Here is an 18,533-nt window from a genome sequence, read left to right as displayed (position 1 = left end):
TTCGCAGGTAGGAGCACTCTTTCAACTTCCGTGGATGCACGAAGCCTCTACTGCGTCTATCGCCTCTGTCGTTACTAACGTAATCCATGAAGAAACTGCAAGATGAGCACTGAGGCACGAAATGTGCACGACGCAAAAATCGCGATTCACACGACCACACATTCCAAACGTCGTTTACAAACACACGACACGTGATCTGCCTTTGGCTTTCCTGCAAAAACCCCAATCCGCAAATAATAAACAAAGCCAAGCCAATCCATGGGTTGCAATAACGGTTTGCTTATTTTCACTCGGTTGCACCAAGCTTCACCTGCCGGTCGCCACCGCGCGATCTTGGTAAGCTGCGCATGCGCGAAAAGAAAGAAGGTAGGCGAGGAGGATTTGTTTGTAGTCTGGCGGATGTGACGTAATAAATTGCCTATTGTTGTTTTTTGCTTGCGTGCACTCTCGAACCCAGACGCTTTTTTTTTTATCGCCGCCTCCGCAGCCGCAGGTGCTTTTTTTTTTTCTCCCTTTTCAATTTTGGCGCGCAGTGGTTCAAGCAAGCGGGAGGCTTGTTCGCGCCGCGTTGTTTCAGAATGACCGGACTGGAATGGATTCTGCAAATTAGATTGGGTGGCACGCATCCCTGCTGCTTTCTCCAAACTTTCGTGAGTACTGCGAAATACAGCGCAAAGCACGTGTTGCATTCCGTACTTGCCTCGCCAACCCATTGCACCGCTGCCCTCTCGTTACAAATTGTTTGGAATTTTTTTTCTGCATCGACGCTCTATTGTTTAGCGATCTCAATTATTTTTTTGTAATCTTGCTATGAGTCTATTTATCAGTGACTTCAAGTGAAGTGTAGAGGAACTAAGGAGCCCTTTTTCGTGCGCTTAAAAGCAGTCCCGGCGGCTCGCACGAAAGGGCTTTCCTTTTGTAGTTCATTTTCGAATACGCCTCCGTTTGGCCCCGGCTAGCCCTGTCCCAGCAAGAGCAACCATTTCTGTTTCCTTTCAGTATGTACCGAAATAATCTTGATGCACGGCGATTGTGAGATCTTGGCTTCATCGCAGCTTCTGCTCATGGCCTCTCCCGATGGTATGCCTTGTGCCTCATGAAAAGGTGAGTAGCACTTGAGTGCACCCGCTTGTAAAAATATGTGCTGGCAAAAACCGGTTGCTCCACAAGGGTGCTGATATATGTAATCAAACTCACCTTATTTATGAGGATAGTCCACGGCATGACTTTGATGTGGCCAGGGCATGAATTTCGATCAGCACCGCCACAGCCGAAGCAATAAGAAGCGGGGGAGTATCGAAATTAATGGTGGCCCAACAGCGAAAAAGATACAGAGACCAAGAAATAAACGAAACGAGACACACGAATAGCGCTGAACTTACAGCTGATTTTTTTTATTGGGAAGAATCACATCATATATACGCGCACAGAGAAACAGCGCACATGCGCAACGTCAACGACCTCAAGTTTTGGTAAAAAGAAAAAAAAAAAGCATTTAAAAGCACGAGTGCATCGGCAGAACTGCTGCCCACTGTGCAGCATATTCATTTCCCGAGGAGATAATGTGACAAAAGGCGTACTCACGCACCCTTTACTTTTTCTGATGTGAAAAGCTTCTCTAGTGCACTGGTAAGAATGAACATCACTGTCATCAAAAAATGACGTGCATTCGCACATGGGTCAGTGCTTCGCTAGGTTAGCTTCTTTCTTTTTCAGCGAATTAGCGTGCTCCATGAGCCGCACTTTAATGCATTGCACAGTCTGGCCTATGTAGGTAAGGCCACAGGACAGAGGGATTTGATATACTATGCCAGTCTTACAAGGAACATATCTATTTTCATGATTTATGTTGCACACATTTCTTCTGCCCCCTCGTGCATTCTTTGAACCGCGGCTCCCACTCTTTCTAGTTTGTTAGGAGAAGGAAACAGAACGTTTACATTATGCTTGCTTCCTACTCTTAATTCGGTGCAACAGCGTGTGTACATATGGCATGACTACTACATACCTTTCTTCTTCCTTCCTCCGAACACTTTTCCCGCCCTCACATGCTTGAAGACAATTTTAGCGCGCAGAGGACTTTGTCTGCACTCGAGACGAGAACTGAGTTCAGGAAACCAGCTTCCCTGCATTTGTCCGCCTGAGTTAAGAGACTGGACATCATTTTATGATGACAAGATTTCTTCACTGCCATGCCTAAGCATCCCGTAACAATACTACTTTTTACGAGCTTTGAATGAAAGGACCTGTAATTCAGAAGGGGCTTTTCACTCCTAGGTGAATACTGCCAACAGACATGGTGGGGTTGGAAAGACAACTTTAAATGCGTGAGCCTTAGTCCCGACCCATTACGTGCAAAAACATCAAGAACATTTGACACAAATTCAGGATTCACAGAGCTAGCTAGCACCAAAAAATCCTCCACGAAACGGAAAATGTGCATGCAACAACTGGCTAAATCATTCTCAACTTTCATATCAACCCTGCTTAGATAAATGTCGCTGAGGATGGGAGCTATCTTGGCACCTATGCACACACCAGATTTTTGCGTATAAAGTCGACCATCTCACTCAAAAAACGTGTTACTCAGGTAGTAAGATAACATTTCCAAAAAGGATCTGGTTAAGGTTCCACACTCATTTTGGAACCAGCATTCATCATTGTCCTCCGTAATAAATTGCTGAACATACTGGATGAGTTGAGAGTGTGGAAGAGATTATACAAATCAACCACATCTACGCTAAAACCAGCACTGTATACCAAGCTCTCATTTTGGAGCAAATCAGCAACTGCCTCAGAATTAGGAACGAGAAATGGATCCTTTACTTGAAGTGACGACAAATGTTTGCAAAGATAGTAGACACAACCAACTGCCATGAATTGCGGAATTCATACTTTCATTCATTATACTTTCTGTGTTGTAACAAAATCCTTCACATCTTACCTTTCCCAGGAGTGGGCATTTATTGCATTGTTCTGATTTCCAGGTCCTTCCCTGTCTTTGGTGCGTGTGCTGAAACAGGGATCCTTTGGAGGCAACCTGGGGCTTTCTTCTGTGCTTTTGATTCTGCCTTAGTTTCCATTGGATAGCTGTGGCTGGTACGTGTGGGCAAAGGCGTTTCATGTTTGCAGACCAGCATATATATGGTCCAGTGCTTGTCAAGGCAATTTTTTTTGGTACAAAGTGTGATGCTGCTGCAGTTCCACAAAAAAAAAAATGTTTTTACAATTTTTAGACAGCTTACCTTCAAGTTCTTCGATTTTGTAATGGTGTATATATGGTATGCTACCACTGTTTTTTTTTTTTTTTTTTTCCTGTCATGTTAATGCATCAAGGATAATGCTAGGCTGTTATGGCTAGCATGATCTGCTAAGGTAAAGGTGCCGGTTTCATTCCACACCAACTGATACAGGTTGTGGGCTTGACCATCCTCAATTTCTTTTTAAAAAATCATAGCAAATTGTATTGCTATGAAGAATATTATCCCAGCTTGTTTTTGGCGAAAAAATATTTTCTGCCCGTGACCACCATCTTAAAGGAGTATAGACGCCAAATTTTGGTGGCATTTTTGTAAGACATTCCTGTATACGGATCGCCAAGTGGTTTTTGCCTACGACTGCTAAATAATTTTCAGTTCAATTTTCTTTTCTCGCCAATTTCGGTTTCAACAGCTGAGAGATGGCTGTGACATCACAATCAAGTCCAAGCCATGCACAGCATGAAAAAGCCGCAGTATAATCTCCAGCTCTTCGCGATTCCTGTTCTTGAGGCAGGCTGGCTTCAGCGTTGCAGTGAATTTAAACATCGCAGAATATCACAATCTTTTTTCACCCGTCACGTGACCTAGACTTAACTTTGGCGTCACAGCCATCACACAGCTTTTGAAACCGAAACGGATGAGGAAAGAAATTCAATGATAAATTGTTTAGCGGTCATAAGTGGATGTCACATGGTGCTTTCTGTACAGTAATACCTTGCACATCATTACAGCTAATTAAACACGAACCCAAAAATTAGGTGTCTATAGGTCTCCGCCATGTTTAAAACAAACAAAGCAATCAAAGTGGCGTGGCAGTCGTCTATGGCCCCAGAGCAGGCGGAAAGCACGGGAGCGGCACTGTGGTGCCACCCCACTGCTGTGGCCATACTTGCCAAGAGCGTGTTATTGTGATATGCAGGCACCTTTTTGGCAGATAAAATACCCACGCGCTGTGTGAGTACAAAAGCAATACTTGGAAAAACTTCACGTACACAGCATGCATCGCCTTGTCCTGCACACCGTACCAGACCAAGAGCGGGTTCAAAGCGCACGAGCGAAGTTGTTGCTGCCTTGAAAATGAGTAGCGTTGATTGATATCTATTTGCTATTTGCCCAGCACATTAGCCGCGGAATGCGTCGAGAATTGCAAAGCTTTGGGTGCATACAACAACTTTCAGTCGGGTAAGTGGAATGTGATTTTTCTCGCTCGTAAACAGCACACGCAAACCAGGTAGGAAGTATTCCGCTCAAAACATCATTGCATTCTCGGATGATTCTTCATACCGAGCATCAAATGAGCGTTGTTGGTAAGCATGGCAACAGTAGCAAGGGCACTGTGCCTTGGCACCGTACAGGTTTGCTTATCCTTGCATTATTCCTTTAAATCACCACGCTGCACGCCTATCTGTTCTGTTCGTGGAAGGTTATTGGCGTCAGCGTTTATAATTTCTTCATGGGTATTCAAGCTTTTAGCTTGCATTACAAGCTGCAGCGTCCACATGCTGGTTCCGTAGTTAGGGCTACCCAGTTCGGTCCCGGCCGCCGTGACCACGTTTCTATGTAGGATAAACTCTGAATGCGACAGTGTGCCATGCAGTACGTAGTTGATGTAAAGATCCTCAAAATCTGAAACAGGGGCCCATATGTCACTCGGGACGCTCAACCCCACAACTCGCATTCAAAATTAGCTGCAGTGAATACCACTCAAACCCCTCGGTATAATAAAATTCATCTCCAATTGAGCAAATCAGTGGCTGTCAGCACACGCACATTTCATCACAAAATTTAAAATAATTTGAGGTGAACAAAGCTAATGTTAGCCATACAATATAACCACGGAGGAGTGCAATACTGATCGCATGCGCATCAGCTCACTATGCACATAATACATACAACTAGAAAGTGAAAAAAAAATTTGCTTCAGGAATTGCTTACATTATTAACAGGTGTCTACGCATTAATATACTGGCTGCCTCGTCAACATTTTACGTGCACTCACAAAATACCATTACGCGTCATAAAGAAGGCCAAACTCGAGTTATTCATGGCCTTTGAGCCCATAACCGCTCTGGCGTAAAGGTGTCGGTATCCAGCCTTCGCGCCACACTGCGATGGCCCACTGTTTACGGCGACCTTCGCCCATAAGAAACCTGTGCAAGCTTACTAAACTTTGCGTTCTTTGCCTTCCATCACATGCCACGGTGATGCAACTAGTCAGCATGGTGCTTTGTTTTTTATTTTTTTCGGCTGCAGCAAACCATCGCACAATCACAATAGGCGAAAGCAACTGAAGCATTGCTTTTCCTACCACGCGAAAGTCTGTAATTACGACAGCGCCACCGCATCTTCATGACGTAGCCAGAGTGAAGGTGGTCTATACTCCTTTAAGCTTGCAAGTAATAGCAAAACCTAGTCACACAGATAAATTTGTAAAAAAATTAACTTTTTGATGCATCACTATAAACAAAAATTTTCATATTAATAAAATGCATTGTTCTTTTGATGTGCAGGAAATAAACAAACTCTGCCTTATATTTGTTCAAATATAAATAATAAAATATGGTACAAAAAGCTGAAATTTTGAAATGTTTGTCAAATTTTATATTCTTATGGTCTAGGCACTAGACTAGAGTGCCTGGGTTCGAATCTGACTGCCGGCAGCTGCGTTTCGATGGATGCAAAGCGGAGAGGCATCTGTGTGCTGTGCGATGTCAATGCATGTTAAAGATCCCCAGGTGGTCAAAATTACTCCGTAGCCCTCCACTATGGGGCCTCTCTCTTTCCGCTTTCGCTCCCATCTTCCTTCCCTTGTAGCGCGATTCAGGTGTCCACGGGAAAACTTTTCCTTTCCTGTAAACCAATTATTACTATTATAGTACTCAATCTATTTCTCCAACTTTTTTAGAAGACAAAAAGCCTATAAAAGAGATCAAACAACTTAAGCTGCACCTGCAAAAACATTATAAAAGAGATCAAACAATGTAAGGTGTACCTGCAAAAGTATTCTAAATCAGAGAAAATTACCTTATTGAGGTTTGAGGTTTATTCCTCCGTCAGTTATGTAATGAAGTGGCCCTATTAAAGATATGAAAAATACTAGTTTGCACAGAGCCATTCATTGCCATTTAATACTGAAAGTTTAATCAGGGTGCTTTTAAGTGAGAAAATAATTTCTCAAGTTGAACCTTTGCAGGCAACCACGGTGTTGCTCTGTGCCTGCTCATCGCAGCAGCCCACTTTCTGCTGGCTGCGAACTAGCAGTCCACTGCTTGAGTGCAATGGTGCTTTAGGCCTGGGCACTGTCAGCTTTAAATGTGCAAATTTTTTGCAGTTATATATGTGTATTGTAAAGAAGAAGTTCTGATTAAGCGGACAGATAGCCGAGAAGGAGGAAGGGGAAGTGCTTTTGCGGACCAGCTGACTCAAAAGTTAAGCCACCACCACTCCGGTTCTTCTCGCTACCAGTGCCCGCTACCAGTGCCTGGATCCCCACTTAACACTTGGTGGAGGTGCGGGGTAATATATATATATATATATATATATATATATATATATATATATATATATTGCATGACACAGTACCATTCAATGGCATTTATTTTTTAGAGCTTAATCTAATTTGTGCTTTAAATGAAAAAAAAAAAACATTTCCATTCAGCGATCGCTTTGAACCCTGGCGTAGCTCTGTGCTTGCTCTTCACTGCAATGGATGCTGGAGCTGACGTCAAGGAGACATGTAACAACACCTTGTGGGGGTTCTCACGGGACTCGGGCTCTGTGCTCAGAACGGAACGCCCCGCCGCTAGCTCTGACCACATCCGTGGCAGGGAAGAACGAAACACTGAGGCAGAGCCACCGGGCTGGGCTGTTTATTGGGAGTGCCCAATTTTTATCCTTGGTCATAGCAGCATCCGCGGGCTCTGGCGTTGCGGCGTCGTCTCCCCCCGATGAGATGCTGTGCATCAATATTAGAGGGTAGGGGGAAGGAGGGGCCGCCCGGCACGCTACGCCAGGTCTCTCGCCCCTGCCCTCTCCGCCACTGCTTCAGGGGAAGGAGAGAGATGAGGTATCCCCGTGAGGCAGACAGAGCCGTGTCGTGCAAGCGTGGGTAATCTTAAATTCCCACACCCTCCTCCCTTAATCATGACCTCCACCTGGGTGCCGTTTTCCCCTTGGGAGTCGCACGGCTGGTCCTTCAGCAGGCCCATGTAATACAGGAATCAGGGCAGGGGTCGGGACTTGGGTTGTTGGGCTCTGCTCCTGGTGCCGCTGCCAAAGTGAGGCAGGCCACCCTCTATGCCGAACGGGCCCCGCATGCAGGCCGTACATCCGACTCGTTCTGTTGAAATCCCCGTCGCTGCAGTCACGAGGAAACACAAGGGGGCGAATTATCATGGCTCGCTTACCGGTCATGGGCCGTCAGTACGCCCGTGGTGCGCTGCTCGCCCACGGCTGCGCCGACTTCCCGTAGGTCGTAAATCGGCATCAGACTCCATCCCGATAGGAGCTCCATACTGTTTTTGTTGAATGCCAGTCTCTGTGCTCGACCTCAAACCGAATATGGCACCTGCATTTGATAGCCCTCCTCGCAGCTGCGGGCAAAGAACAGTCTTCTTTGCAGCTTTTTGATCCGCATCTCAAATTACTTTGCGGGGAATTCTGATCCTTCTGCTGTACTACAGCTTCGTTTAAATTTTTCTTTGTGTCCGTGGCCTTCAGCAGATTCCTTTATTGTCGAAGCTGGCAGTGCCCAAGCCTAAAGCAGCGTTTTATTGAAGCAGTGGAGTGCTGGTTCTGTGTATATTTGCAGCCGGCAGGAAGTGTCCTGCAGTGAAGAGCATGTAAGGAATTTACGGCGTTGCAGCGGAGCACCAGAACAAGAGGACCAGCGTGGCAGGCTTCTCGAACCGAGCAGCCTGTGCCGTGCTTGCTGGCTGTGAACGCCGATCTTAGCGCCTCCGCTTTACAGCGGCGCTGTGCGCTACAGGGCCCCCCGACCAAACGGAGCGGCGAAATGTACGCGCCAACGGGGCAGGGATGAGGGTGCCTCAGCGGCAGGCATGTCGACAGATAAGCCAGCAACATCCGAGGGGAGCTCCTGGGGAGGTGTCTCCATATATTTGGGTTTAAGGCGATCCAGGGAGACTACCTCTCACGACCATCCAGCAGGATAGTCGCCGACTTTGTAGTCTTGTTGAGGACATGGTACGGGCCATCATATGGGGGGCTAAGAGGCCCCTTTACAGTGTCTCGCCTTAGAAAAACATGCCTCGAGGACGCAAGATCTGGGTGCACAAAGATCTGACGGTCAGATGATAGAGGTGGGACTGGGTTTAGGTGTTGAATGCAGTCCCAAAGGCGTTAAAGGTACTGCAGGGGCTGGGACGAGGAAGCCGAAGGAACGAACAAGTCTTCGAGATGACTTCGGCCACCAAACAGCCAAGGTCGCGACGAAAAACGGTGCGTAGGCCAAGAAACACCATAGGAAGGTGACCAGCCCAGTGCTCGCGATCTAGGCGAGCAATGAGGGCAGTCTTGAGCTGACGATGGAGCTTCTCAACCATGCCGTTAGCACAAGGATGGTATGCTGTGGTGCGGCAGTGTTTAGTGCCGAGCAGACTGGTAAGGGAAGTGAAGAGGATGCATTCAAACTGGCGGCCACGATCCGTGGTAACAGCCAAAGTGGGAAATCCATGCTGAAACGAAGGCTTTGGCAACTGTTTACGCAGTAATGTCCAGAGTGGGCACTGCTTCGAGCTAACGAGTGAAGCGGTCAGTCATCATCAGAATGTGCCGGCAGCCATTAGATGGAGGTGGTGGTCTTTGTCAAGGTGAACGTGGTCAAAGCAACAACCAGATGGCAGGAAAGACTGGGGAGGAGTCTTTGTATAGTGAGTTATTTTGACGAACTGGCAAGCAAAACACGAGCGGGCCCACTGGCGAACGTCTAATGTTTGGCGAGACGTACCGCTGGGTAATGAGGCACTATGTGGCTCTGATGCTGAGATGGCAGATGTCGTGAAGTGAATGGAAAATGGCAGGATGAAAGACCTCTGGGATGGATGGACGAGGTAGAGCCGATGACCCTAATCACAAAGAGCGCACTGTTATTAACCCTTTCACTGCCAAGTTTTTTTTTTTGTGACTGCTCCTCACTTCCTTCCAGGTTCTTTTTCATCTGTGTTACTTTCACCTGACTCAGAATTCGGTTTGGTTTGGTCAGGAATTCAGGAACTGTTGATTCAGAATTCAACATTTTCTGAATTCTTTCATCTATCATAGCATGGATGAACCTGGCACACTGACTCGCCATGACTCGCTGCTGAAGCAACAAAGCGACGTGGTGATGATAATGATGCAGGTCTAAAAATACCTAATCTATTTGTAGTTTAATATGAAGGCCCCGCCTTCTGAAGAATGGGTCCGCGAGTCAGGGCCTCGCCCGACTACTAGTCACAAATTCACATGAATTCCATTCTGCTCCAAAATACCAATTGGTGAAATATCAGAGAGGCCTTCACCCTGCAGTGGGTATAGTCTGGCTGATGATGATGATGATAAAAATGCCAGTTTATTTCCGGGTCAGCAGAGAAGCACTTTGCAAAGATACAACACTGCACGCTGCTGCAATGCGAAGCATGTGGTCGAGACTCGTGACAGGACAATGCTTTGCTACAAAAGTAAGGGGGCAGTGCTTTTACATGGCAAGACAAAACATAGTGGGGTGTAAAGATGGCCTATGTGACATGGCAAAAGGGGCTCCGAGCAGTACAAAATACATTGCTCCTCGTCTGGCTGCAACTCAAGCAAAAAACCCAGCTCAGGAGGCATCGCTTCCGTCTTCATCCTGGTATTGCTCTGCTCCACAGTCCATTACATCAGGATGCTTCGGGCTGCTCGCCAACAGCTAACAACGTGATCGCTCCCCAAGCAGGGCTCCTGCCAGACTCCCTCGATTCTTCCATTCTGTCCCTTTATCTACACTTTCTGCCGCGTCAAGCACAAGTCTCGCGCCGCGATAACCTTTGCACATGCACAGTTCAGCTGCCCCTCCACGTGCTCAGACAGAGAGAAAAGAGCACGTGCAGTTTAATTAAAAGACGAATTGAGGCGTTGGAGCCGCACATATATTTACGCTAAATGTTTTATGAATTTGTGAAGCCTCTTCGTAGACAATACGACTTGTCAGCAATATTTCTTTTTAGTGGCAGGGAGTTACGAGTATACTCAAGAGGAGAGATGAAATGCTGGTGTCACCGTTGGCGACAGATTTCTCAAGTGAAATGTATATGTCAGTATTGATTTTGCGAGTGCAGATCCCAAAAGTTATGCTGCTCGGCCATTAATTTCAGAGTGGCGGCAAACTGGCCATTTTAATGAAGTCATTGCAAGTCTGGTTCAACTGGTGGGAAGATTTTTTTTTAATTCAGATTTTTATGTGATAAAGGAGCCCTTTGTTGCCATACGGTTTTTCTTTGTCCATAGCTCATCATCATTATCATCGTTAGCTGGACTATACCCACTGCAGAACGAAGGCTTCTCTCATAATCCTTCAGTTAACCCGGTCTTGTGCTAGTTGCACCCACTTGACCCCTGAAAACTTACTAACCTCGTCCACCCACCTGACTTTCTGCCGCCCCCTGCCACGCTTGCCTTCACTTGGAATTCAATTTGTTGCTCTTAGCGACCATCGGTTATCCTCTCTTTGCAATACATGTCCTGCTTGTGACCATTTCTTCTTGATTTCGACTAGAATGTCATTATTTAGAGTTGATTTCTTGGACCCACTCTGCATACTTCCTATCTCTAGACTACACTTACCATTTTCCATTCCTCAGCTCTATGAATCTACTTCAACTTAAGTATAACCCCTTTAATTAGCCTTCACATTTGAGCCCCATAGATGAGTACTCGTAAGATGCAACTGTTGTTTACCGTTTTCCTGAGGTATACCGGTAAGCTGCTAGTCATGGCCTGGAAGAACTTGCGAAATGCGCTCCATCCTAGACTTGTTCTACAGGTTTTCCTTCTGAATTTAATCCTAGTGCCAGCGGAAATAATGTGAGCGCCAACTGATACGATCTGCGCACCGTGTAATTTAATTTTAGTGTCAAGCATTTAATAAAAGCGGCAGTGTATTTAATCCGAACACCAACTCGAATGATGACAGCGCCAAACAATTGACTCAGACTGCCAACGCAATTAATACAAGCGCCAGCGGATTTAATTCATATGTGGAAAATAAATGCGGTAGAGGGCTCTAAAGCATGAATTCCAGAAATAAATCGAAATTGAGATCACTTCGCAGACCATGCAACGCTTAAGCGTCACAGCTGCATGCTCTATTTTGCTTTGTTCTTGTATCTTGCAAAAACCAAGGACCACGTGCAGCTGAAAAACTGCAGTTTATGACACGCCTCTTGCAGCTTTTAGTTTAGACGCATGACAAGTGAATAAATATGACTGTCATCTTCTAATTGGCTGGTTAAGCACTGCTTATTATGGGTTGTCATATGCACTGAATCTGCATGCTGATGGCATTTCGGCCTTCACACAACAGCCTGCTGTTTTTGTGAAATGGCATCCTGCCCCAAAACACAATATTGTTCCAAAACTCCAAAACTTGATGTTTTGCCATGATGTTTTGATGCCTTGGTATTTTGCCATAAAATTTAGCGAAACATGATTTTTGCTTAAAATTAATTGTATTTGGCCATTAATTGCGCCAGGTACAAGAAATGCGGTTCGATGCAATTTGGTTAGGTGACTGTGAGAAGTGCAGCAGGGCAGTGGCATGTTGTGCTATAGACCTTTTCACGAGCCTCGGCGAAACCGGTTTGACTGGGCTGTGGGGCGGCTTTGGGAGAGATAATTCTCAACTTTTCTTATGCTAGCAGCACAGCCCAGTATTCAATATGGCAGCGCCCACGACTACTTTTCGAAAAGGTCTATAGACCAGAACAAGGAGGGTAAATTGAACACTGCCATTTTGAGAGCGTTCTAGCACCATCTATAGTTGCCGCAGCGAAACTATGCCTCTGGATTGTCAAACGAGGCAGCCGTGGGTGTCTAGCTCTTGCGCTTTTATGTTTCTTTTTGAAGTTTTCACAACTGGTCGCTGATAAAATTGTCAAAAGTTAATTTCTGCCTCACAGCAAGACTATTCTTTACATCTTGCGAGGGCAGAGGCAAGTACAGTGTCCACAAGTGAAGTGAGTGGTTCCTATAAGCGCATGGTACCATTGCATGCAGGCTTGCTATGGCTGTGACTTTTCTGATTTGATTTGCACCCCCAAGTAATGTCCCATGTACCAGCAAAACCTTTGCAGTCTGCTGTATGTTTTACCTTTGCGTGGTGACTGCAAAAAATCTGCCGCAGCCCACACCTCACAAAACAGACCGCATGCCGCTACTGCGAGCGAATGCTTCTCATTGGCGATGATTCCCCGGTGTCTCTTTTGTTTTTTTTTCCTTTCCAGCAGGGTTGAAGAATGAATCAGCAGCACATCAACCAAACAGGAGATATCAAGGTCTTATTTTTGTGACTGGTTGGCGTTGCTTATCATGGCTGTTAAAAAAAAAAAAGGCACTTCCTTGCTGAAATGCAAACGGAGACATCAGGTTTACTCGCACTTGTGGCATGCCACCTGTTTGTGCGGTGCGGACTGCAACAAATTTTTGCAGACACCACGCGAGGGTAAGAAATGTCGCAACCGTAGTATTTTTTGCATAGAAAGGTACCATGCACTTAACCGAACCACTCGCTCCACTTGTGGACGCTGTGCTTGCCTCTGCCATTGCGATATGTGTAGAACAGCCTTGCCATGAGGCAGAAATGCAATTTTGACGATTTTGTGAGCAGCAAGTTGTGAAAACTTCAAAGAAACGTAAAGGCATAAGCGCTATGAATAGCCATGGCCACCTCGTTTGGTAGTGCAGAGCAGTCATTTCGCTGCAGCACCTCTAGGTAGCCTTATAGTGCCCTCAATATGGCAGCGATCAATTTACCCTCCGTATTCTGGTCTATAAGGGTCGTCATAGTTTAAACGATGGCAGCACACTAGTGGTGGAGGTACAATGCACCTTGGCTGGGCCTAGCTAACACATATAAAATTTTAATAAACTAGAAAAGCGAGCATAAGAAATATTTTGATCTCAAGTTATTCTAAAACGAGTCACAAACGACTGGGAGGAATTAATTGCGAGAAAAATGTTTTGTGCGCATGACAGCAACTTCTCCCAGCCTTTTGAATCGCCGGTGGTGAGAGAAGCGAGGGCAAGGAGCGAAGCAATTGCCACAGACTACCACGGGCTGTTGAGGAAACTTTTCTGGTTACAAAGAACTACACGAGTTGTTCCAACAGTTCTGCTGTGAAAATGAGTGTGTACTTCACTATAGAATCGTTGTTAACAACAAACCTGTCCAGTCTACATCAGACAAAAGCATACTTGAAGCATTATGGGGGTGATGCCAGGACGGTGTTAATTGCAAGAAATGCTTTCAAGAGTGTTGGAAAGGCATAGAAAGCCTGTTGCCGACGTGTAGCCCCAGTGTTATTTAAAAGAAAACATGAGTCACTGGGAGACAACCATGAAGTAAAGAAGCTTAAGGAAGAAAAGGCTACCCTTCAGTGCCATCTATCCTTCCTGAAGGTACTACTGAGCAGTGCCCAGGAATTTATCAGCACAGCTGTGGAATCGAAGTGGCGATGTGCAGCTTGTTTATTTTAATTCCAAGGTAGTGGTGGTGCTTGAGCGTGGACATGTCTAAAGCTGTCAAGTCAGAATAGGCAAAAGCTTTTAGTCAGCTGTGTTACTTTAAACATCTTTACATGTTGAGATATGCATGCATAGGTAGTACAGCATTGAATCTTGAATAAAAAGTAATCAAATGGATTTTTTTGTATATCAGAAAAAAAATTGTAGTTGTTAAAAGTGCTTGACCCTAGAAACATGTTCCAAAGCATAATTTGAGTGCTCCAAAGTGGCATTACCAGTGCTCCCTGAGCTGTTCCAAAATGCTCGAGCCTGCTTCCACCCCTGTACCTATTAAGGCGAAAGCCTTCAATGGCTCATACTGTTGCTGTTTGTTCGTCCGGTCAGACATAGCTATCAATCCTATGACGTCATCACCCAAAACCGAAAATAACATCATCAGGAAAATGAACTTCAGTAGAGTAAGTTGTTGGGCTAGTTGGTATTCTAGATTTAAGGACATAGTTTTCAGCGCAAAGGCACGTGGCCAAAGAAAAAAAAAAAAAAGAAAGACTATAGGGACAAACACTGCGCTGTGTTCGTCCCTATAGTCTTCCTTCTTCTTCTTTCCTTTGGCCGCTGAAAACTTTGTCCTTAAATCTAGAAAAATGAAAGTCCGATCTCCACCGGGAATCGAACCTCCATACCTCGGATCCCCTGCCGAGCGCTTTAACCTACTGCGCCATGCGCCTTTTTTTTTTTTTTTCTTTATTGCCGACTTGGACATTAAAAACAAGATGATGAACAATAAAACGTGCCAGCATACTTTCGCGTGACACAGCGGGTTAAAACTTTTTCAGTTTTACCAAACTGAAGCCATGCCCGGAATTGTGAAACACATCGTAATTCTTCTTGTCTACAGTGAGGATGATAGTAGCGATAACAATAATGCTGCAATTAGTGATAATGACAGTGATGGAATTAACAATGACAATGCAATTAGTTGGTAATGATAATGAGAGCAAATGTGATGCACCTTGTGCACCAACAACACTCAGGCTGTCGCATTTCTGCAGTGTAGATTCCACAGTGCTCTCGGAATTTTTGTAAACTGCTGCTCTTATCCGAGGCTATTGACCATTACCGTAGGCTGCCACATATTAATTTTTAGGCCTATGTTTTTGCTTTGCTTGCCTAGGTCATTAAGCATTCTTTGTAATTTGTCCACTGAGTTAATTAACAAGGCAATGTATTAAATCAGCCCTTATTCATAATTGTTCCCACTCCAGGTTTCTGAATACTTCCTCTAAGCAAGTGGCAAATAGTACTGGGGAGATCGTGTCTGCTTGCCTAGTGCCTTTCCTTATGGGAATTTTATTACTTTCTTTATGGAGGACTATAGTTGCTATGCGGCCACTATTGATATCTTCCAATACTTTCACATACGGCTCATATACACCCTGATTAGGCAATGACTGCTGACGTTTCGACTGAGTCAAATGCTTATTCTAATCAACGAATGCTATTTATAAAGGCTGGTTTTATCCCGAACATCCTTCTATCACCTCGTTGATAGCATGATGAATATGATCGATGGTAGAGTACCCTTTCCGAAAACCTGCCTGATCATTTGGTTGATTAAAGTCTAAGGTTGTCCTGATTCTGTATTTGATCCCGGATATATCAAATGCACATATATCATTTTCCTATATCGAACTCTCAAAATATCCCCCTGAAAATCCCACATTAAAGTTTAGCAGCGTTGTTCATGTCCATCGAATTGCGCGTCGTGCCCTGCAAAGGATTGTTTTAACAGCTCACCGGCAATCATTTTTCATGCATAGAGCCGGGTTGTGCAGTCATGGCAGCTGCTGCCTGCCAAGATTTCTGGCGCCTGCGAAGTGGCATTTGGAAGTGTGCCCAATGTACTCTCCTTTTCGGCGCTAGGTGGGAGGTGACATTCAATGCGTGTGTACGCCTTGCGGGTCATCGCCGCGCCCTTGGTGAGCAGTGTGTTGCCGGCAGGCAACGCACCACTGCCATACATGTACCATATTCATGCTTCTGGGTTATAGAGAGCCTCATCTGTTGGTTTGCCTTATATATGAAATTGCCTATGTATCTAACTATTCCGTGATCCACTTCGAGTTCAATATATATATAACTGTAGTAGCAATGACTTAGTAAATTCCGTATACGCAACAGGTAGTATGTTGATTGGTCTGTAATTTTTCAAGTCCTTAGCATCCCCTTTCTTAAGGATTAAAATAATGTCAGCATTCTTCCAAAACTCCGGTGACGATGTCCAGACATTGCATGTGCTGGGTGGCCATTTTTCAAGCACAATATCCCCACCGTCCTTCAACAAATCTGCAGTTACCTGAGCCTCCCCAGCTGCTTTCCCCCTTTTCATAGCTTCTAAAGCTTTCTTAACCTCTTCCTTTGTCACTGACGGAATGTCTGATTGCTCTTCACTATTGCTAATCTCATTATCAGCCTGGTTAAGTGTAGAACTCCTCGGCTACCTTGGTATGCATACATCGGATTTTCACCTACTTAATTTCCCCTTCACCTCTTTCAGGCTAGCATTGTATTTTAGAGCATGCTCGATTCTCTCCGTAATATACTCCCTTGCGTCGAACAAATTACGTTCACTGAGTACCTTTAACATCTCTGCCAGTTCTATCCTGACCCATCGGAGGGAGGTTTTCACGCCTTGCCATTTCATAATCAGATATTTCGTCTGCTTAGATAGTTTACTGGTAGCCTGTCTAATTGTCCTACTGCCTACCTCTGCCATGCACTCATTATCAATGGCTCTGAAATTATCGCTCATTGCTTCTAGACTAAGATCGCCTTCGTCGCTTAAGCTGAATATCTGTTCTGTTCAGAGATCCTGAATTCGTGCACCGTCCCTCATGTGGCAAACCTTATTCGTTCCCTCCCAAGTGTAGCTTGCTGCCGGGCTAGTTGATGATTCATGAAGTCAAGAATTTAGCGCAAAAATAAAGAGCGGACGAAGAAGGACATATAAAATGATTGACCAGCGCTAGTCAATCGTCTTATGTGTTCTTCTTCGTCCATTGTTCTTTATTTTTGTGCTACATTCTTGACTTCGTGTAGCAAGGGGCAGCAGAAAATGAAGTGTGCGAATGAGATGAAGTTTTCAAGGATTAGGTCGCCACAGCTGGCTAAACATTAAGATAGGTATGTAGGGACCTTGATGTCGATAGTGGGACCCGGCCATTTTCAATGGGTTCAATGACCAAGATACATAGGATTGGCTTACCTCTTACAAGCGGTTAAGCGTCCACAACCAGGGAGACGACGCTGTGAAGCTGAACGACATGGTGTTTTACGTGACAGGCATTGCCAGTTTGTAGAGCAGAAACCGCAAAGCAAACTTCACCACATTAATACCGTTTCTTGGGCTAGTTGGTTCATATTTGTACTGTGAAAAACTGCGCCGAAATAAACACACCACAAGAAAGAAGACGGGTCAAAGGCGCTTTTGTCGCCTTTGTCCCGTCTTCTTTCTTGTGGTGTTTTTATTTCGCCGCAGTTTTTCACAGTACAAACTTCACCACCTAGTCTGCTTTTAAACGCGCCTTTTCTTAGATCTTTGGCTGCCCTTGCATACAAAAGCTGTGTTCCAAACAGTACTTGTGAGCCTAAACCCAGCTGCAAGGATCCTTCACCAGTTATACTGAAGACATTGTGAACCTGTGTACACATCTAGAAGTCTCCAGCCAGAGATGGATCAGATAAAGCACATTCTCAAAAACATTGAGGCTGACGCAGTTGTCCTAAACCCTATCACTGTTGCCAATAAATTCATGCTTTGGCAGGAGCAAAGCAGCGCATTCTGGTTCAGCCACCTTCTGTGCACTTTGAATCACTTTCCAGCTTAGTTCCGTCAGCAGCTTGCTGCTGGACCAGTTTAAAGACTGCGATTGGGGAGGTGATATAACAGCTACTCCTAATTGAGGACATTTGGGGATCTCCATTTAGCCTGGCCATGACCCTTCAGGCTGATTTGAGAGCAAGTGACTGAAGTGCTGCCATTCATTCATCTGCAGGTTCCTGCTGCAATAACGCTCATGTATGGCAACGTCAGATCTGGTCAGACATGTTTATCCCGTTCCGCCTTCCACTGTAGCCTGCCACCTTCATTCCTACGTAACTGTCCCCTCTTTGTGTGGACTCCTGGTGCATATATGACAACCTTCTTATTTGTTATGCGTGCAGAGTTTCTGGTCACATTGTGAGTCATTGTCGCCACCTGCAGATGTGCCTGCCTTTACGCGCCCCTGAGCCTTGGCCACGTCTGTCCTGCAGACAACTTTGACACCTCCACTCACCACCTGCCTACTCGCCTCCATCCTCATAATGCCACTCGGTTTCTTTGCTGCATCTCTGCCCCAGGAAAACTAGTTACTGCCTGAGGCAAGAACTGCGAATACGTCAACAAATGTAGGGCCGTTCCTTGTTGATACTGGGGCTACTGTATCTGTGATGTGTAGGAAACTGCACAAGCTAATAAAAGTGTGGACAACATTATCTGATCTTTCGCTTCTC

At 45.2% G+C, this 18,533-nt stretch overlaps 1 long non-coding RNA gene across 1 annotated transcript; it reads left to right on the top strand.

Moving 5' to 3' along the window:
* Positions 1 to 526: 526 nt before the first annotated feature.
* LOC146184133 (uncharacterized) lies at positions 527 to 18,512 on the top strand. Its single transcript, XR_014708837.1, has 4 exons — positions 527 to 650; positions 1,000 to 1,104; positions 2,988 to 3,099; positions 18,244 to 18,512. It is a non-coding gene; the product is annotated as an uncharacterized LOC146184133 (long non-coding RNA).
* The last annotated feature ends 21 nt before the right edge of the window (positions 18,513 to 18,533 follow it).

This window comes from Amblyomma maculatum, chromosome 7, assembly GCF_055883805.1.
Source record: "Amblyomma maculatum isolate TAMU_Amacu chromosome 7, ASM5588380v1, whole genome shotgun sequence".
Taxonomy (NCBI): Eukaryota; Metazoa; Arthropoda; class Arachnida; order Ixodida; family Ixodidae; genus Amblyomma; species Amblyomma maculatum.
This window is presented reverse-complemented; position numbering and strand designations above follow the sequence as displayed.